This window comes from Hyperolius riggenbachi, chromosome 2, assembly GCF_040937935.1.
Source record: "Hyperolius riggenbachi isolate aHypRig1 chromosome 2, aHypRig1.pri, whole genome shotgun sequence".
NCBI lineage: Eukaryota > Metazoa > Chordata > Amphibia > Anura > Hyperoliidae > Hyperolius > Hyperolius riggenbachi.
The window spans coordinates 379871191-379893107 of NC_090647.1; the positions used below are offsets into that span (position 1 = coordinate 379871191).

The window sequence follows — 21917 nt, forward strand, 5'->3', positions numbered from 1 at the left end:
CTGCCTTTAGAACATTTATGATGCAGGTTTCCTGCGGAATATGCTTTGGAGCAATCAGTACATCTCTGGAAATGGTAGAATTATAATCTTTTGCTGGGCCTGCCATAGCCATCTACCAACCATTAAAATGAACATGGTTTCATCATAAACATCTTAATTGTACTGTACATTTTTGGGGGTGATAGAGAGGGTCTGAAAACTGGCTTGCACTCTTGGATTTCCATTTGTAGGGAGAAAAAAAAAGTATAAAAATTGTCTAGAGATGATGAATACCACCATATCCCTTTGACAAAAATAGATTGACCCTTAGACTGCTCCAGACGTCCTTAGACGTTTCCCGATGTTCACGTCCATACGTTGCGGACATCTAAAAGGGCATCTTTGGTAGTTTTGACAAATATATGCCTTTAGATGTCCGTGCGGAAAGGAGGCAAACAATTGGAAACGTCTAAAGATGAGCATTCCCAAAAAGTTGGCACAGGCATGTAGCTTATTTAAAAAAAAAAAAAAAAGATTTATTTTTTTTTAAAGCCAAACACCCTAAGGCAAAATAACTGGCACGGTTCTCCCCTTGAAGTATATACTGTAAAGCTGCAACAGTACTATGGTATTGTGGAATTGATGATTTAGTTTAACTACTTTTTGTATGGCTTTACTCAAAGGGTATGCTTGGGGCATTTCTGTATAACTCTGTACTGCTGAAATATGTGTATACCCCAGGACTCAATACTATACCTGTTGCTGCTTACCATATACAATACAGTTGTAATCATAAGTTTACATACCCTGGCAGAATTTATTATTTCTTAACATTTCATAGAATATGAATGATCACACAAACGTTTTTACTTTTTTTCCCCCCTCTCTTTTGCTCATAGTTAGTGGTTGGCTGAAGCCATTTATTGTCAAACACGTGTTTATTTATTTTGTTTATGATAATCACTACACAAACTACCTAAATGACCCTGATCAAAAATGTACATACCTTCGTCATCTGGCCTAATAACATACACACACACCTTCATACAAATGCATTTTAATGGCTGTTATAAGTAACCATCTTCACCTATTATCTGTTTTCTTGTAATTAGTGGGCAATGTATAAAAGCTCAGTGAGTTTCTGGTCTCCTGACAGACCCTTGTATCGTTCATCCAGTGTTGCACTGATGTTTATTAGATCTTAAGTCATGAGGAAAGCAAAATAATTGGCAAAGGACCTGTGAGAAAGGCTATTCAAATGCTATAAAAGAGGAAAGGAATATAAGAAGATATCCAAGGAATTGGGAATGCCAATCAGCAGTGTTCAAACTCTAAGGCTGGATCCACACTATAAGCGCTTTTCTGAGCGCTTATTAAAAATCACTCCCATTCACTTTAATAAAAATCACATACAAAATCACAGCGATCGTGCAAATTGCAAATATGGTGATTTGTATGTGATTTTTAGGGCTCGTTTCCACTATCGTGAATCTGCATGAGTCCAACGCATGCAGATCCGCACATGTAATACAAGTGGATGGGCCTGTTTCCACTGTAGCGTTGTTGAGGTGCGTTTTTTTCAGCGTGAAAAAAACGCACAAAAGAGCCAACGATTTCGCCTGCGTCGGGAAACAGTGCGAATCGCCGCTAATGTATTTAATAGTAAAAACGCATGCGTTTGTTACATGCGTTTTTACCCGCGATTTCGCGTGCGATTTCGCACCTTTTTCAATTTTATTTAGCCCTGGCAGTGTCATGGTTAATTTCGCATGGCACCCTGCCATGCGAAATCGCGGGTAAAAACGCATGTGGAAACGCATCCGCATGCGTTTTTACAAGCGTCGGAATGCGGCCGAAATCGCGTCGCAACAGTGGAAACAAGCCCTAACTGTGATTTTAATAAAAATGAATGGGAGTGATTTGTAAAAAGTGCTCAGAAAGTGCTCAGCAAGCGCCCAGAAAAGCGCTTATAGTGTGGATCCAGCCTAAGAACTGGAAATTTATGGGTTCTGTTGAAACCAAACCACAGTCAGGTAAATAAACTCGAATTTCGGCTACAACTGCCAGAAAAAAAATTTCAGGATGCAAGTTAAAACCCTCAAATAACTTCAGGTGAAATACAGGACTCTCTGAAAAAAATCTGGTGTGGCAGATTGAAGAGGCGTAATGAGGAAGCACTTGAAGAAAGATGGGCTGCATGATCGAGTTGATAGAAGAAAGCCACTACTATGCAAATGCCACAAAAATGCTTATTGCCAGGAAGAATGGGTAGCTATACGATCTGAGAAGATAAAGAGCCTCATCCGCAACTACTACAAAAGACTACAAGCTGTCATTTATGATAATTGGGCTATAGTAAAGTATTAAAAACTGCAGTACTTAAATTTTTTCTCCAGGTCATTTCAGTAGTTTGTATGGTGATTATGATTTTAAAATGAGTAAACAGTTTTTTTTTTTTTAAATAAATAATGACTTCAGTTAACCACTAACCGTGAGTGAGGGCTGGTGCACACCAAAACCCGCTAGCAGATCCGCAAAATGCTAGCAGATTTTTAAACGCTTTTTTTTATTTTTATGAGGCGTTTTGCTAGCGTTTTGCGGATTGCTGCTGCGGTTTTCAGTATAGTAGATTTCATATATTGTTACAGTAAAGCTGTTACTGAACAGCTTCTGTAACAAAAACGCCTGCAAAACCGCTCTGAACAGGCGTTTTTCAGAGCGGTTTGCGTTTTTCCTATACTTAACATTGAGGCAGAAACGCATCCGAAATCCAAAAAATGCCTCACCCAGGCATTTTTCGTTTCTGCAAAACGCCTGCCGCTCTGGTGTGCACCACCCCATTGAGATACATTGACCAAGCAGATCCGCAGCCGCAAGCGGATCTGAAAACGCCCAAAAAGCCGCTCGGTGTGCACCAGCCCTGAAAGAAATTTTTTTATGTTATCATTCATATTCTATGAAAAATGGTTAAGAATATTTAAATTCTGCCAGTGTATGTAAATTTATAAGCAAAATTGTATGTGCTGCCACTTAGGTTTGCTGATGACACCCATCTGTACTTCACTCATTCAAACTTGGGGCTTGATTCACTAAACCATGATAACTCATATCACAGCCGTTTTCTTGCGCATTTTGCGTTTGCACGCAATCACAAATTTGCATGCGCAATCACGAATTTTCACATGCGAAAATTCACGATGCAAATTCGCGGTAACGTGGTGATGGAGTTATCATCGTTTACTGAATCAAGCCCTTGGTATGACAGACTTTACTCCAAAAATAAACATTTGTTTAGCTGAGCTTCAAGAGTTGATGAATGACAACTGGCTTAATCTAAAGGCTGACAAAATTGAGGTTCTTGACAACGACTGCTCAAGTCGGCACCACTAAGGGTTGGGAGCTAAGACCTGACTTTGGGTGTACTGTTTGGTGAATTAAATTTAAGGAATCAATTCTCGACTGTTGTGAAATGTTCCATTTTCACCTGTAGAACATTGCAAGAAATGTAAATGATACCTTAAGTAGCACACACCTGTGTTTTTTGCCCATAGCAACAAGTGTTCTAGTAACCAAGGCCTGTCTCCACTTGTCAGTTTTTCTGTGCATCAGTTTTTCTGCACGAGTTGTCTGACAGTTTTGCATTGCTGTTTTGCATTGTGGTAGACATAATAATCGTTTTTATGCATGGGAAAAACGCATTGAACGTGTGAACTAGCCCATTGATTAATATAACTGATGAGTTGAGACAGACCCTAAGTATATGAAGGGGAAGCATGAGATTCCAGGGAAAACTATAAATATGCATGAAGGGGACCCCTAGATCACCAGAGCAAACTAGAACAAAAAAAAGGGGGGACTATGGTGTAATCTCGTTATAGTGAACTCCAAGAGACCAGAAAAAATTGTTTACTATATCAGAAATTGGCCTGGTACATTCTCTGCTGCAAAGGACCAACGGTCCTTTCATTGGAGTTACGGTACAAGCACTTGCATATTTATTTGGTGGACTACAAGGTCATAAAGCCTCTCTTCAAAATGCAGCCAATCACGATAAGCCACTCACACCTGTAATGCAAGTGGCTCCGATATCTCCGCGAACGGGACTTGGCACTCTCCTTTCCACCCTTCTTACTTTTGAAGTCAGTAGGCCCACTCTGATCTACACTACAAGTGAAAGTAGCCTGTACTGCGCTCCACACACTACCAGGAGCATCATCGCTAACAAGGGAAGAAATGCCCTGGAATGCGTACAATCCCGTGGTAGGAATGTGATGATACTTTTATAGGTGATTGCAAAGTGGAAGAGGTAACGCTGCATCCTCTTTCGCGATTGCAGTGTGGAAGTTGTAACGTTGTATCCTCTTGTCTACGCTCACATTATTCCTCATTTTCCCCAGGCTGCTTATTTGTACAGTTCTGTATATTCAGCACCAGCTCCATTCTTCTTGTCTTACAAATGTTTTCAGGCATCAACTCACTTGCAACCAGCCTGAGGAGAGTAGATAACCATGGGTTTCACACGGACATATGATGCATGCACCACCCACTTTTTACTATATCCAGAATCACTGTCACATGGGGCAAAAAACCCATTTCTCTAACCATCTCAGTGTACGGCAGGAAAAGGAGAGACTCCAGGCTCCTCCTCCTAGGGAAACACAATTGACAAGAAGTTTAAAAGGCCCCCACCCCCTGCTACCCTCAGTATCTTGTGTTTCCGGCCTGCCTAGGACACAGTTGACAGCTTTAGTTTATTTATCTATTTGGCGACTTTGTGTAGCTATGCAGAGCAGTTTGTTTGGGATAAGATCCCATCCTGGCCTGTGATCAGGCGTTGGGAAGTTTATCCTGCCTGCAATAGTTAGACATAGTGCTTCTGTTCCCAGGTGGTCATCATGTCTGTGTGTGTTATGGCGCTGGGAATCTCCCCCCTTCGGTAGCCTGAAGGGTCGCAGATGATCTCACTTAGCTCGGCCAGGTGGGCAGTTTGAGCGGTGAGTGCACGCGGGTGCACAGTGGCATCTGACAAGGGGGAGATGGCTAGGATGAGACGGCACCAAGATTTTTGTATATGGACAACGCCGTCCTCCAGCAGCCGTAGGAAGTAATCACAGTAGAAGCTTAAGGATGTGGTACTTCCGGATCACTCCAGTATAATGGAGGAGACAGAGACGCCGGCTGAGCGGTTGCTGTTGCAAGTCATGGCGGATCCTCTGTCGGCAGACAACACGGTGATGTAGCGTTTACCATGTATTTGCTTGGGGGGAGAATCTGAGGGGACAGTACAAAGATTAGAATCCCTAAGTTTCTCTTTTCTCCAGATGGGGCTCAGCGATTGCTAAAAGCCCTTACCCCTGATCCTATTCCTGTGAGTTTACAGAAGTTTTGCTTTCATTTGCAGACGCTTGATAGCTTTGCTTTCATTTGCAGACGCTTGATAGCTTTGCTTTCATTTGCAGACGCTTGATAGCTTTGCTTTCATTTCCAGACGCTTGATAGCTTTGCTTTCATTTGCAGACGCTTGATAGCTTTGCTTTCATTTGCAGACGCTTGATAGCTTTGCTTTCATTTGCAGACGCTTGATAGCTTTGCTTTCATTCGCTTAGGCCTGTTAGCCTGGCGTTCATTCGCATAGGCCTGTTAGCCTTGCGTTCATTCGCATAGGCCTGTTAGCCTTGCGTTCATTCGCATAGGCCTGTTAGCCTTGCGTTCATTCGCATAGGCCTGTTAGCCTTGCGTTCATTCGCATAGGCCTGTTAGCCTTGCGTTCATTCGCATAGGCCTGTTAGCCTTGCGTTCATTCGCATAGGCCTGTTAGCCTTGCGTTCATTCGCATAGGCCTGTTAGCCTTGCGTTCATTCGCATAGGCCTGTTAGCCTGGCGTTCATTCGCATAGGCCTGTTAGCCTGGCGTTTTGCGGATTGCTGCTGCGGTTTTCAGTATAGTAGATTTCATATATTGTTACAGTAAAGCTGTTACTGAACAGCTTCTGTAACAAAAACGCCTGCAAAACCGCTCTGAACAGGCGTTTTTCAGAGCGGTTTGCGTTTTTCCTATACTTAACATTGAGGCAGAAACGCATCCGAAATCCAAAAAATGCCTCACCCAGGCATTTTTCGTTTCTGCAAAACGCCTGCCGCTCTGGTGTGCACCACCCCATTGAGATACATTGACCAAGCAGATCCGCAGCCGCAAGCGGATCTGAAAACGCCCAAAAAGCCGCTCGGTGTGCACCAGCCCTGAAAGAAATTTTTTTATGTTATCATTCATATTCTATGAAAAATGGTTAAGAATATTTAAATTCTGCCAGTGTATGTAAATTTATAAGCAAAATTGTATGTGCTGCCACTTAGGTTTGCTGATGACACCCATCTGTACTTCACTCATTCAAACTTGGGGCTTGATTCACTAAACCATGATAACTCATATCACAGCCGTTTTCTTGCGCATTTTGCGTTTGCACGCAATCACAAATTTGCATGCGCAATCACGAATTTTCACATGCGAAAATTCACGATGCAAATTCGCGGTAACGTGGTGATGGAGTTATCATCGTTTACTGAATCAAGCCCTTGGTATGACAGACTTTACTCCAAAAATAAACATTTGTTTAGCTGAGCTTCAAGAGTTGATGAATGACAACTGGCTTAATCTAAAGGCTGACAAAATTGAGGTTCTTGACAACGACTGCTCAAGTCGGCACCACTAAGGGTTGGGAGCTAAGACCTGACTTTGGGTGTACTGTTTGGTGAATTAAATTTAAGGAATCAATTCTCGACTGTTGTGAAATGTTCCATTTTCACCTGTAGAACATTGCAAGAAATGTAAATGATACCTTAAGTAGCACACACCTGTGTTTTTTGCCCATAGCAACAAGTGTTCTAGTAACCAAGGCCTGTCTCCACTTGTCAGTTTTTCTGTGCATCAGTTTTTCTGCACGAGTTGTCTGACAGTTTTGCATTGCTGTTTTGCATTGTGGTAGACATAATAATCGTTTTTATGCATGGGAAAAACGCATTGAACGTGTGAACTAGCCCATTGATTAATATAACTGATGAGTTGAGACAGACCCTAAGTATATGAAGGGGAAGCATGAGATTCCAGGGAAAACTATAAATATGCATGAAGGGGACCCCTAGATCACCAGAGCAAACTAGAACAAAAAAAAGGGGGGACTATGGTGTAATCTCGTTATAGTGAACTCCAAGAGACCAGAAAAAATTGTTTACTATATCAGAAATTGGCCTGGTACATTCTCTGCTGCAAAGGACCAACGGTCCTTTCATTGGAGTTACGGTACAAGCACTTGCATATTTATTTGGTGGACTACAAGGTCATAAAGCCTGAGCGGTTGCTGTTGCAAGTCATGGCGGATCCTCTGTCGGCAGACAACACGGTGATGTAGCGTTTACCATGTATTTGCTTGGGGGGAGAATCTGAGGGGACAGTACAAAGATTAGAATCCCTAAGTTTCTCTTTTCTCCAGATGGGGCTCAGCGATTGCTAAAAGCCCTTACCCCTGATCCTATTCCTGTGAGTTTACAGAAGTTTTGCTTTCATTTGCAGACGCTTGATAGCTTTGCTTTCATTTGCAGACGCTTGATAGCTTTGCTTTCATTTGCAGACGCTTGATAGCTTTGCTTTCATTTGCAGACGCTTGATAGCTTTGCTTTCATTCGCTTAGGCCTGTTAGCCTGGCGTTCATTCGCATAGGCCTGTTAGCCTTGCGTTCATTCGCATAGGCCTGTTAGCCTTGCGTTCATTCGCATAGGCCTGTTAGCCTTGCGTTCATTCGCATAGGCCTGTTAGCCTTGCGTTCATTCGCATAGGCCTGTTAGCCTTGCGTTCATTCGCATAGGCCTGTTAGCCTTGCGTTCATTCGCATAGGCCTGTTAGCCTTGCGTTCATTCGCATAGGCCTGTTAGCCTTGCGTTCATTCGCATAGGCCTGTTAGCCTTGCGTTCATTCGCATAGGCCTGTTAGCCTTGCGTTCATTCGCATAGGCCTGTTAGCCTGGCGTTCATTCGCATAGGCCTGTTAGCCTGGCGTTCATTCGCATAGGCCTGTTAGCCTTGCGTTCATTCGCATAGGCCTGTTAGCCTGGCGTTCATTCGCATAGGCCTGTTAGCCTGGCGTTCATTCGCATAGGCCTGTTAGCCTGGCGTTCATTCGCATAGGCCTGTTAGCCTGGCGTTCATTCGCATAGGCCTGTTAGCCTGGCGTTCATTCGCATAGGCCTGTTAGCCTGGCGTTCATTCGCATAGGCCTGTTAGCCTGGCGTTCATTCGCATAGGCCTGTTAGCCTGGCGTTCATTCGCATAGGCCTGTTAGCCTGGCGTTCATTCGCATAGGCCTGTTAGCCTGGCGTTCATTCGCATAGGCCTGTTAGCCTGGCGTTCATTCGCATAGGCCTGTTAGCCTGGCGTTCATTCGCATAGGCCTGTTAGCCTTGCGTTCATTCGCATAGGCCTGTTAGCCTTGCGTTCATTCGCATAGGCCTGTTAGCCTTGCGTTCATTCGCATAGGGCTGTTAGCCTTGCGTTCATTCGCATAGGCCTGTTAGCCTGGCGTTCATTCGCATAGGCCTGTTAGCCTGGCGTTCATTCGCATAGGCCTGTTAGCCTGGCGTTCATTCGCATAGGCCTGTTAGCCTGGCGTTCATTCGCATAGGCCTGTTAGCCTGGCGTTCATTCGCATAGGCCTGTTAGCCTGGCGTTCATTCGCATAGGCCTGTTAGCCTGGCGTTCATTCGCATAGGCCTGTTAGCCTGGCGTTCATTCGCATAGGCCTGTTAGCCTGGCGTTCATTCGCATAGGCCTGTTAGCCTGGCGTTCATTCGCATAGGCCTGTTAGCCTGGCGTTCATTCGCATAGGCCTGTTAGCCTGGCGTTCATTCGCATAGGCCTGTTAGCCTGGCGTTCATTCGCATAGGCCTGTTAGCCTGGCGTTCATTCGCATAGGCCTGTTAGCCTGGCGTTCATTCGCATAGGCCTGTTAGCCTTGCGTTCATTCGCATAGGCCTGTTAGCCTTGCGTTCATTCGCATAGGCCTGTTAGCCTTGCGTTCATTCGCATACGCCTGTTAGCCTTGCGTTCATTCGCATAGGCCTGTTAGCCTTGCGTTCATTCGCATAGGCCTGTTAGCCTTGCGTTCATTCGCATAGGCCTGTTAGCCTTGCGTTCATTCGCATAGGCCTGTTAGCCTTGCGTTCATTCGCATAGGCCTGTTAGCCTTGCGTTCATTCGCATACGCCTGTTAGCCTTGCGTTCATTCGCATAGGCCTGTTAGCCTGGCGTTCATTCGCATAGGCCTGTTAGCCTTGCGTTCATTCGCATAGGCCTGTTAGCCTGGCGTTCATTCGCATAGGCCTGTTAGCCTGGCGTTCATTCGCATAGGCCTGTTAGCCTGGCGTTCATTCGCATAGGCCTGTTAGCCTGGCGTTCATTCGCATAGGCCTGTTAGCCTTGCGTTCATTCGCATAGGCCTGTTAGCCTTGCGTTCATTCGCATAGGCCTGTTAGCCTTGCGTTCATTCGCATAGGCCTGTTAGCCTTGCGTTCATTCGCATAGGCCTGTTAGCCTGGCGTTCATTCGCATAGGCCTGTTAGCCTGGTGTTCATTCGCATAGGCCTGTTAGCCTTGCGTTCATTCGCATAGGCCTGTTAGCCTTGCGTTCATTCGCATAGGCCTGTTAGCCTTGCGTTCATTCGCATAGGCCTGTTAGCCTTGCGTTCATTCGCATAGGCCTGTTAGCCTTGCGTTCATTCGCATAGGCCTGTTAGCCTTGCGTTCATTCGCATAGGCCTGTTAGCCTGGCGTTCATTCGCATAGCCCTGTTAGCCTGGCGTTCATTCGCATAGGCCTGTTAGCCTGGCGTTCATTCGCATAGGCCTGTTAGCCTGGCGTTCATTCGCATAGGCCTGTTAGCCTGGCGTTCATTCGCATAGGCCTGTTAGCCTGGCGTTCATTCGCATAGGCCTGTTAGCCTGGCGTTCATTCGCATAGCCCTGTTAGCCTGGCGTTCATTCGCATAGGCCCGTTAGCCTGGCGTTCATTCGCATAGGCCCGTTAGCCTGGCGTTCATTCGCATAGGCCCGTTAGCCTGGCGTTCATTCGCATAGGCCCGTTAGCCTGGCGTTCATTCGCATAGGCCCGTTAGCCTGGCGTTCATTCGCATAGGCCCGTTAGCCTGGCGTTCATTCGCATAGGCCCGTTAGCCTGGCGTTCATTCGCATAGGCCCGTTAGCCTGGCGTTCATTCGCATAGGCCCGTTAGCCTGGCGTTCATTCGCAAAGGCCTGTTAGCCTGGCGTTCATTCGCAAAGGCCTGTTAGCCTGGCGTTCATTCGCATAGGCCTGTTAGCCTGGCGTTCATTCGCATAGGCCTGTTAGCCTTGCGTTCATTCGCATAGGCCTGTTAGCCTTGCGTTCATTCGCATAGGCCTGTTAGCCTTGCGTTCATTCGCATAGGCCTGTTAGCCTTGCGTTCATTCGCATAGGCCTGTTAGCCTTGCGTTCATTCGCATAGGCCTGTTAGCCTTGCGTTCATTCGCATAGGCCTGTTAGCCTTGCGTTCATTCGCATAGGCCTGTTAGCCTGGCGTTCATTCGCATAGGCCTGTTAGCCTGGCGTTCATTCGCATAGGCCTGTTAGCCTGGCGTTCATTCGCATAGGCCTGTTAGCCTGGCGTTCATTCGCATAGGCCTGTTAGCCTGGCGTTCATTCGCATAGGCCTGTTAGCCTTGCGTTCATTCGCATAGGCCTGTTAGCCTTGCGTTCATTCGCATAGGCCTGTTAGCCTTGCGTTCATTCGCATAGGCCTGTTAGCCTTGCGTTCATTCGCATAGGCCTGTTAGCCTGGCGTTCATTCGCATAGGCCTGTTAGCCTGGCGTTCATTCGCATAGGCCTGTTAGCCTGGCGTTCATTCGCATAGGCCTGTTAGCCTGGCGTTCATTCGCATAGGCCTGTTAGCCTGGCGTTCATTCGCATAGGCCTGTTAGCCTGGCGTTCATTCGCATAGGCCTGTTAGCCTGGCGTTCATTCGCATAGGCCTGTTAGCCTGGCGTTCATTCGCATAGGCCTGTTAGCCTGGCGTTCATTCGCATAGGCCTGTTAGCCTGGCGTTCATTCGCATAGGCCTGTTAGCCTGGCGTTCATTCGCATAGGCCTGTTAGCCTGGCGTTCATTCGCATAGGCCTGTTAGCCTGGCGTTCATTCGCATAGGCCTGTTAGCCTGGCGTTCATTCGCATAGGCCTGTTAGCCTGGCGTTCATTCGCATAGGCCTGTTAGCCTTGCGTTCATTCGCATAGGCCTGTTAGCCTTGCGTTCATTCGCATAGGCCTGTTAGCCTTGCGTTCATTCGCATAGGCCTGTTAGCCTTGCGTTCATTCGCATAGGCCTGTTAGCCTTGCGTTCATTCGCATAGGCCTGTTAGCCTTGCGTTCATTCGCATAGGCCTGTTAGCCTTGCGTTCATTCGCATAGGCCTGTTAGCCTTGCGTTCATTCGCATAGCCCTGTTAGCCTGGCGTTCATTCGCATAGGCCTGTTAGCCTGGCGTTCATTCGCATAGGCCTGTTAGCCTGGCGTTCATTCGCATAGGCCTGTTAGCCTGGCGTTCATTCGCATAGGCCTGTTAGCCTGGCGTTCATTCGCATAGGCCTGTTAGCCTGGCGTTCATTCGCATAGGCCTGTTAGCCTGGCGTTCATTCGCATAGGCCTGTTAGCCTGGCGTTCATTCGCATAGCCCTGTTAGCCTGGCGTTCATTCGCATAGGCCCGTTAGCCTGGCGTTCATTCGCATAGGCCCGTTAGCCTGGCGTTCATTCGCATAGGCCCGTTAGCCTGGCGTTCATTCGCATAGGCCCGTTAGCCTGGCGTTCATTCGCATAGGCCCGTTAGCCTGGCGTTTATTCGCATAGGCCCGTTAGCCTGGCGTTCATTCGCATAGGCCCGTTAGCCTGGCGTTCATTCGCATAGGCCCGTTAGCCTGGCGTTCATTCGCATAGGCCCGTTAGCCTGGCGTTCATTCGCATAGGCCCGTTAGCCTGGCGTTCATTCGCATAGGCCCGTTAGCCTGGCGTTCATTCGCAAAGGCCCGTTAGCCTGGCGTTCATTCGCAAAGGCCCGTTAGCCTGGCGTTCATTCGCATAGGCCCGTTAGCCTGGCGTTCATTCGCATAGGCCTGTTAGCCTTGCGTTCATTCGCATAGGCCTGTTAGCCTTGCGTTCATTCGCATAGGCCTGTTAGCCTTGCGTTCATTCGCATAGGCCTGTTAGCCTTGCGTTCATTCGCATAGGCCTGTTAGCCTTGCGTTCATTCGCATAGGCCTGTTAGCCTTGCGTTCATTCGCATAGGCCTGTTAGCCTTGCGTTCATTCGCATAGGCCTGTTAGCCTTGCGTTCATTCGCATAGGCCTGTTAGCCTTGCGTTCATTCGCATAGGCCTGTTAGCCTTGCGTTCATTCGCATAGGCCTGTTAGCCTTGCGTTCATTCGCATAGGCCTTTTAGCCTTGCGTTCATTCGCATAGGCCTGTTAGCCTTGCGTTCATTCGCATAGGCCTGTTAGCCTGGCGTTCATTCGCATAGGCCTGTTAGCCTGGCGTTCATTCGCATAGGCCTGTTAGCCTGGCGTTCATTCGCATAGGCCTGTTAGCCTGGCGTTCATTCGCATAGGCCTGTTAGCCTGGCGTTCATTCGCATAGGCCTGTTAGCCTGGCGTTCATTCGCATAGGCCTGTTAGCCTGGCGTTCATTCGCATAGGCCTGTTAGCCTGGCGTTCATTCGCATAGGCCTGTTAGCCTGGCGTTCATTCGCATAGGCCTGTTAGCCTGGCGTTCATTCGCATAGGCCTGTTAGCCTGGCGTTCATTCGCATAGGCCTGTTAGCCTGGCGTTCATTCGCATAGGCCTGTTAGCCTGGCGTTCATTCGCATAGGCCTGTTAGCCTGGCGTTCATTCGCATAGGCCTGTTAGCCTGGCGTTCATTCGCATAGGCCTGTTAGCCTGGCGTTCATTCGCATAGGCCTGTTAGCCTGGCGTTCATTCGCATAGGCCTGTTAGCCTGGCGTTCATTCGCATAGGCCTGTTAGCCTGGCGTTCCTTGCGTTCATTCGCATAGGCCTGTTAGCCTTGCGTTCATTCGCATAGGCCTGTTAGCCTTGCGTTCATTCGCATAGGCCTGTTAGCCTGGCGTTCATTCGCATAGGCCTGTTAGCCTGGCGTTCATTCGCATAGGCCTGTTAGCCTGGCGTTCATTCGCATAGGCCTGTTAGCCTGGCGTTCATTCGCATAGGCCTGTTAGCCTGGCGTTCATTCGCATAGGCCTGTTAGCCTGGCGTTCATTCGCATAGGCCTGTTAGCCTGGCGTTCATTCGCATAGGCCTGTTAGCCTGGCGTTCATTCGCATAGGCCTGTTAGCCTTGCGTTCATTCGCATAGGCCTGTTAGCCTGGCGTTCATTCGCATAGGCCTGTTAGCCTTGCGTTCATTCGCATAGGCCTGTTAGCCTTGCGTTCATTCGCATAGGCCTGTTAGCCTTGCGTTCATTCGCATAGGCCTGTTAGCCTTGCGTTCATTCGCATAGGCCTGTTAGCCTTGCGTTCATTCGCATAGGCCTGTTAGCCTTGCGTTCATTCGCATAGGCCTGTTAGCCTGGCGTTCATTCGCATAGGCCTGTTAGCCTGGCGTTCATTCGCATAGGCCTGTTAGCCTGGCGTTCATTCGCATAGGCCTGTTAGCCTTGCGTTCATTCGCATAGGCCTGTTAGCCTTGCGTTCATTCGCATAGGCCTGTTAGCCTGGCGTTCATTCGCATAGGCCTGTTAGCCTGGCGTTCATTCGCATAGGCCTGTTAGCCTGGCGTTCATTCGCATAGGCCTGTTAGCCTGGCGTTCATTCGCATAGGCCTGTTAGCCTGGCGTTCATTCGCATAGGCCTGTTAGCCTGGCGTTCATTCGCATAGCCCTGTTAGCCTGGCGTTCATTCGCATAGGCCCGTTAGCCTGGCGTTCATTCGCATAGGCCCGTTAGCCTGGCGTTCATTCGCATAGGCCCGTTAGCCTGGCGTTCATTCGCATAGGCCCGTTAGCCTGGCGTTCATTCGCATAGGCCCGTTAGCCTGGCGTTCATTCGCATAGGCCCGTTAGCCTGGCGTTCATTCGCATAGGCCCGTTAGCCTGGCGTTCATTCGCATAGGCCCGTTAGCCTGGCGTTCATTCGCATAGGGCCCGTTAGCCTGGCGTTCATTCGCATAGGCCCGTTAGCCTGGCGTTCATTCGCAAAGGCCCGTTAGCCTGGCGTTCATTCGCAAAGGCCCGTTAGCCTGGCGTTCATTCGCATAGGCCCGTTAGCCTGGCGTTCATTCGCATAGGCCTGTTAGCCTTGCGTTCATTCGCATAGGCCTGTTAGCCTTGCGTTCATTCGCATAGGCCTGTTAGCCTTGCGTTCATTCGCATACGCCTGTTAGCCTTGCGTTCATTCGCATAGGCCTGTTAGCCTTGCGTTCATTCGCATCGGCCTGTTAGCCTTGCGTTCATTCGCATAGGCCTGTTAGCCTTGCGTTCATTCGCATAGGCCTGTTAGCCTTGCGTTCATTCGCATAGGCCTGTTAGCCTTGCGTTCATTCGCATAGGCCTGTTAGCCTTGCGTTCATTCGCATAGGCCTGTTAGCCTTGCGTTCATTCGCATAGGCCTGTTAGCCTTGCGTTCATTCGCATAGGCCTTTTAGCCTTGCGTTCATTCGCATAGGCCTGTTAGCCTGGCGTTCATTCGCATAGGCCTGTTAGCCTGGCGTTCATTCGCATAGGCCTGTTAGCCTGGCGTTCATTCGCATAGGCCTGTTAGCCTGGCGTTCATTCGCATAGGCCTGTTAGCCTGGCGTTCATTCGCATAGGCCTGTTAGCCTGGCGTTCATTCGCATAGGCCTGTTAGCCTGGCGTTCATTCGCATAGGCCTGTTAGCCTGGCGTTCATTCGCATAGGCCTGTTAGCCTGGCGTTCATTCGCATAGGCCTGTTAGCCTGGCGTTCATTCGCATAGGCCTGTTAGCCTGGCGTTCATTCGCATAGGCCTGTTAGCCTGGCGTTCATTCGCATAGGCCTGTTAGCCTGGCGTTCATTCGCATAGGCCTGTTAGCCTGGCGTTCATTCGCATAGGCCTGTTAGCCTGGCGTTCATTCGCATAGGCCTGTTAGCCTGGCGTTCATTCGCATAGGCCTGTTAGCCTGGCGTTCATTCGCATAGGCCTGTTAGCCTGGCGTTCATTCGCATAGGCCTGTTAGCCTGGCGTTCATTCGCATAGGCCTGTTAGCCTGGCGTTCATTCGCATAGGCCTGTTAGCCTGGCGTTCATTCGCATAGGCCTGTTAGCCTGGCGTTCATTCGCATAGGCCTGTTAGCCTGGCGTTCATTCGCATAGGCCTGTTAGCCTGGCGTTCATTCGCATAGGCCTGTTAGCCTGGCGTTCATTCGCATAGGCCTGTTAGCCTGGCGTTCATTCGCATAGGCCTGTTAGCCTGGCGTTCATTCGCATAGGCCTGTTAGCCTGGCGTTCATTCGCATAGGCCTGTTAGCCTGGCGTTCATTCGCATAGGCCTGTTAGCCTGGCGTTCATTCGCATAGGCCTGTTAGCCTGGCGTTCATTCGCATAGGCCTGTTAGCCTGGCGTTCATTCGCATAGGCCTGTTAGCCTGGCGTTCATTCGCATAGGCCTGTTAGCCTGGCGTTCATTCGCATAGGCCTGTTAGCCTGGCGTTCATTCGCATAGGCCTGTTAGCCTGGCGTTCATTCGCATAGGCCTGTTAGCCTGGCGTTCATTCGCATAGGCCTGTTAGCCTTGCGTTCATTCGCATAGGCCTGTTAGCCTTGCGTTCATTCGCATAGGCCTGTTAGCCTTGCGTTCATTCGCATAGGCCTGTTAGCCTTGCGTTCATTCGCATAGGCCTGGTAGCCTTGCGTTCATTCGCATAGGCCTGTTAGCCTTGCGTTCATTCGCATAGGCCTGTTAGCCTTGCGTTCATTCGCATAGGCCTGTTAGCCTGGCGTTCATTCGCATAGGCCTGTTAGCCTGGCGTTCATTCGCATAGGCCTGTTAGCCTGGCGTTCATTCGCATAGGCCTGTTAGCCTGGCGTTCATTCGCATAGGCCTGTTAGCCTGGCGTTCATTCGCATAGGCCTGTTAGCCTGGCGTTCATTCGCATAGGCCTGTTAGCCTGGCGTTCATTCGCATAGGCCTGTTAGCCTGGCGTTCATTCGCATAGGCCTGTTAGCCTGGCGTTCATTCGCATAGGCCTGTTAGCCTGGCGTTCATTCGCATAGGCCTGTTAGCCTGGCGTTCATTCGCATAGGCCTGTTAGCCTGGCGTTCATTCGCATAGGCCTGTTAGCCTGGCGTTCATTCGCATAGGCCTGTTAGCCTGGCGTTCATTCGCATAGGCCTGTTAGCCTGGCGTTCATTCGCATAGGCCTGTTAGCCTGGCGTTCATTCGCATAGGCCTGTTAGCCTGGCGTTCATTCGCATAGGCCTGTTAGCCTGGCGTTCATTCGCATAGGCCTGTTAGCCTGGCGTTCATTCGCATAGGCCTGTTAGCCTGGCGTTCATTCGCATAGGCCTGTTAGCCTGGCGTTCATTCGCATAGGCCTGTTAGCCTGGCGTTCATTCGCATAGGCCTGTTAGCCTGGCGTTCATTCGCATAGGCCTGTTAGCCTTGCGTTCATTCGCATAGGCCTGTTAGCCTGGCGTTCATTCGCATAGGCCTGTTAGCCTGGCGTTCATTCGCATAGGCCTGTTAGCCTGGCGTTCATTCGCATAGGCCTGTTAGCCTGGCGTTCATTCGCATAGGCCTGTTAGCCTGGCGTTCATTCGCATAGGCCTGTTAGCCTGGCGTTCATTCGCATAGGCCTGTTAGCCTGGCGTTCATTCGCATAGGCCTGTTAGCCTGGCGTTCATTCGCATAGGCCTGTTAGCCTGGCGTTCATTCGCATAGGCCTGTTAGCCTGGCGTTCATTCGCATAGGCCTGTTAGCCTGGCGTTCATTCGCATAGGCCTGTTAGCCTGGCGTTCATTCGCATAGGCCTGTTAGCCTGGCGTTCATTCGCATAGGCCTGTTAGCCTGGCGTTCATTCGCATAGGCCTGTTAGCCTGGCGTTCATTCGCATAGGCCTGTTAGCCTGGCGTTCATTCGCATAGGCCTGTTAGCCTGGCGTTCATTCGCATAGGCCTGTTAGCCTGGCGTTCATTCGCATAGGCCTGTTAGCCTGGCGTTCATTCGCATAGGCCTGTTAGCCTGGCGTTCATTCGCATAGGCCTGTTAGCCTGGCGTTCATTCGCATAGGCCTGTTAGCCTGGCGTTCATTCGCATAGGCCTGTTAGCCTGGCGTTCATTCGCATAGGCCTGTTAGCCTGGCGTTCATTCGCATAGGCCTGTTAGCCTGGCGTTCATTCGCATAGGCCTGTTAGCCTGGCGTTCATTCGCATAGGCCTGTTAGCCTGGCGTTCATTCGCATAGGCCTGTTAGCCTGGCGTTCATTCGCATAGGCCTGTTAGCCTGGCGTTCATTCGCATAGGCCTGTTAGCCTGGCGTTCATTCGCATAGGCCTGTTAGCCTGGCGTTCATTCGCATAGGCCTGTTAGCCTGGCGTTCATTCGCATAGGCCTGTTAGCCTGGCGTTCATTCGCATAGGCCTGTTAGCCTGGCGTTCATTCGCATAGGCCTGTTAGCCTGGCGTTCATTCGCATAGGCCTGTTAGCCTGGCGTTCATTCGCATAGGCCTGTTAGCCTGGCGTTCATTCGCATAGGCCTGTTAGCCTGGCGTTCATTCGCATAGGCCTGTTAGCCTGGCGTTCATTCGCATAGGCCTGTTAGCCTGGCGTTCATTCGCATAGGCCTGTTAGCCTGGCGTTCATTCGCATAGGCCTGTTAGCCTTGCGTTCATTCGCATAGGCCTGTTAGCCTTGCGTTCATTCGCATAGGCCTGTTAGCCTTGCGTTCATTCGCATAGGCCTGTTAGCCTTGCGTTCATTCGCATAGGCCTGTTAGCCTTGCGTTCATTCGCATAGGCCTGTTAGCCTTGCGTTCATTCGCATAGGCCTGTTAGCCTTGCGTTCATTCGCATAGGCCTGTTAGCCTTGCGTTCATTCGCATAGGCCTGTTAGCCTTGCGTTCATTCGCATAGGCCTGTTAGCCTTGCGTTCATTCGCATAGGCCTGTTAGCCTTGCGTTCATTCGCATAGGCCTGTTAGCCTTGCGTTCATTCGCATAGGCCTGTTAGCCTTGCGTTCATTCGCATAGGCCTGTTAGCCTTGCGTTCATTCGCATAGGCCTGTTAGCCTGGCGTTCATTCGCATAGGCCTTTTAGCCTGGCGTTCATTCGCATAGGCCTGTTAGCCTGGCGTTCATTCGCATAGGCCTGTTAGCCTGGCGTTCATTCGCATAGGCCTGTTAGCCTGGCGTTCATTCGCATAGGCCTGTTAGCCTGGCGTTCATTCGCATAGGCCTGTTAGCCTGGCGTTCATTCGCATAGGCCTGTTAGCCTTGCGTTCATTCGCATAGGCCTGTTAGCCTGGCGTTCATTCGCATAGGCCTGTTAGCCTGGCGTTCATTCGCATAGGCCTGTTAGCCTGGCGTTCATTCGCATAGGCCTGTTAGCCTGGCGTTCATTCGCATAGGCCTGTTAGCCTGGCGTTCATTCGCATAGGCCTGTTAGCCTGGCGTTCATTCGCATAGGCCTGTTAGCCTGGCGTTCATTCGCATAGGCCTGTTAGCCTGGCGTTCATTCGCATAGGCCTGTTAGCCTGGCGTTCATTCGCATAGGCCTGTTAGCCTGGCGTTCATTCGCATAGGCCTGTTAGCCTGGCGTTCATTCGCATAGGCCTGTTAGCCTGGCGTTCATTCGCATAGGCCTGTTAGCCTGGCGTTCATTCGCATAGGCCTGTTAGCCTGGCGTTCATTCGCAAAGGCCTGTTAGCCTGGCGTTCATTCGCATAGGCCTGTTAGCCTGGCGTTCATTCGCATAGGCCTGTTAGCCTGGCGTTCATTCGCATAGGCCTGTTAGCCTGGCGTTCATTCGCATAGGCCTGTTAGCCTGGCGTTCATTCGCATAGGCCTGTTAGCCTGGCGTTCATTCGCATAGGCCTGTTAGCCTGGCGTTCATTCGCATAGGCCTGTTAGCCTGGCGTTCATTCGCATAGGCCTGTTAGCCTGGCGTTCATTCGCATAGGCCTGTTAGCCTGGCGTTCATTCGCATAGGCCTGTTAGCCTGGCGTTCATTCGCATAGGCCTGTTAGCCTGGCGTTCATTCGCATAGGCCTGTTAGCCTGGCGTTCATTCGCATAGGCCTGTTAGCCTGGCGTTCATTCGCATAGGCCTGTTAGCCTTGCGTTCATTCGCATAGGCCTGTTAGCCTTGCGTTCATTCGCATAGGCCTGTTAGCCTTGCGTTCATTCGCATAGGCCTGTTAGCCTTGCGTTCATTCGCATAGGCCTGTTAGCCTTGCGTTCATTCGCATAGGCCTGTTAGCCTTGCGTTCATTCGCATAGGCCTGTTAGCCTTGCGTTCATTCGCATAGGCCTGTTAGCCTTGCGTACATTCGCATAGGCCTGTTAGCCTTGCGTTCATTCGCATAGGCCTGTTAGCCTTGCATTATTTTCAATCTTCAATCTACAGAGAATTGAAGCGATAAGCTTTTTGGGAGAACCAAAGACTGATTGGTCCAGATATGCATTTTAGATGGGACTCTTCTTCAGTCAGGGCCAACATTTTGGTCGAAAGGTGCTTCAGGCAGCAGTCCCTCCCTCATGTGAGTGGGGGGTTACTTGCCTATCTCTCCTTTTCCTGCCGTACACTGAGATGGTTAGAGAAAGGTCAGTTTAGACTTACCTGGTAAAGATGTTTCTAAACATCTCAGTGTACGGCATACTACATCCCTCCCTCTATGCTGCCTTCTATCCTTTCTTCCTGACTTTTTTTGCACTGTTTTGGTGTGGATTGAGCTGTAGACAGGAGTCGGGGTCACGTTTGGGTGTCTCATTGGCCGGATTTCTTGTCTATATACTGAGGGTAGCAGGGGGTGGGCGCCTTTTAAACTTCTTGTTAATTGTGTTTTCCTTGGAGGAGGAGCCTGGAGTCTCTCCTTTTCCTGCCGTACACTGAGATGTTTAGAAACATCTTTACCAGGTAAGTCTAAACTGACCTGTTTCCTATAACAAGTTTTATTATATCTGTGTTTACTATATCAGGCCTTGCTCCCATAGTCTTAAAATGGAGACCTGGGACCTGGAGAGGTAGTTTAGTATACCCAAATATTTACTATACCCGAGTTTATTATAACAAAATTATACTGTATTACTTTGGAAATATTGTTTATCCACCTCCTATATCTCCACTCCTTTTTGAACCCACTGCGTAATGAAGCAACTAAATACATGTTTTTATTATTTTAAAAAAGCCAATTAAATAAACCTGAAAAATATGCCTTTATTTTGAAATTGAAAATCATTACCATACATTATAGCAGTAAAAAAAAATTAAATTACATTTTATAATAGGATACATAGCCAAATTTAATTAGTGGTTATGAACTACAGTACCAATTTTTATAAAAAAAAAAAAAAAATCTGAGAAACTGTGTATTTTTAATATTCTTAGTTTTCTTATTTTTCCTCTTTAAAATGCATAAGAAACAAAAAGGATGGGGGGATGGGGTTGTCATGAATAAAACATGTACTGTATGACACTAAAGTGTAAGTATATAAAGTAAGTAGTGATAGTTATTAGTCATCACTGATTTAAATGGGCACATAGCTAAAACGTGAAAACTGCAGTAGTTCACAAGGTGAAAACTGAACTACTCATTCAGTACGAGTCTGCTATGCATACTTTTCACTTTACACATAATGGCCCTTATTTAATAAATTTTTTCCTCCTGGGTGGTATTTTCACTCTTTATCAAAATGCCTTTTTTTAATTTTGTTTTGTCAAAGAAAACAAATCTAATACAACGGGGATCGATGACCACACAAAATTACACTGCAGCAACCTTTGAACAGATTAACCACTTCACTCCAAGGGTGTTTACCCTAACGGACCTGAGCAATTTTCACCTTTCAGCGCTCCTTCCTTTCATTCGCCAATAACTTTATCATTACTTAGAACGATGAAATGATCTGTACCTCGTTTTTTTTTTTTACCACCGATTAGTCATTCTTTGGGTGGCACATTTTGCTAAGAATTATTTTGTTGTAAATGCATTTTAATGGGAATAAGAAAAAAAATGAAAAAACTCCTTATTTCTCAGTTTTTGGCCATAATATTTTTAAAGGGAACCTTAACTGAGAGGGATATGGATGTTTCCTTTTAAACAATACCAGTTGCATGTCAGTTTTGCTGATCTCTTTGGCTGCAGTAGTGACTGAATCACACACCTGAAACAAACCAATCCAGTCTGACTTCAGTCAGAGCACCTGATCTGCATGCTTGTTGAGGGGCTGTGGCTAAAAGTATTAGACACAGGACAGTGTTCTCCCCAGAATTTTTTTTCCAGCCGGGTGGCATGAAAAAGTAGCCGTGTGGTGTTGGATTGCTTGGGGGGGGGGGGGTGCACATGTAGCAAATGCTACCTCCTCAACATGAAACACAGCAAACTGTACACCCCATACATGATAGACGGCAAATGCTACCTCCCCAACATGAAACGCAGCAAGCGGTACATACCATACATGAAAGGCAGCATAGGCTACCTCCCCAACATGAAACGCAGTGAACGGTACATACCATACATGTAAGGCAGACAACCGTACATCCAATCCATTAAAGGCGGCAAATGGTACATCTGATACATGAAACGCAGCTAATGGTACATCCCATACATTTAAGGTGACTAGCAGTTCATCTCATACATTAAATTAAACGAGTGTTACTTCCACTTTTGCAGGACACACTGAAGCTGTGGT

General features: G+C 48.4%; 1 protein-coding gene across 1 annotated transcript in view; it reads left to right on the forward strand.

The window, feature by feature from the left end:
* Nucleotides 1-21917, forward strand: part of WDR77 (WD repeat domain 77) — a 348371-nt gene that overhangs the window by 214675 nt on the left and 111779 nt on the right. The window lies entirely within an intron of this gene.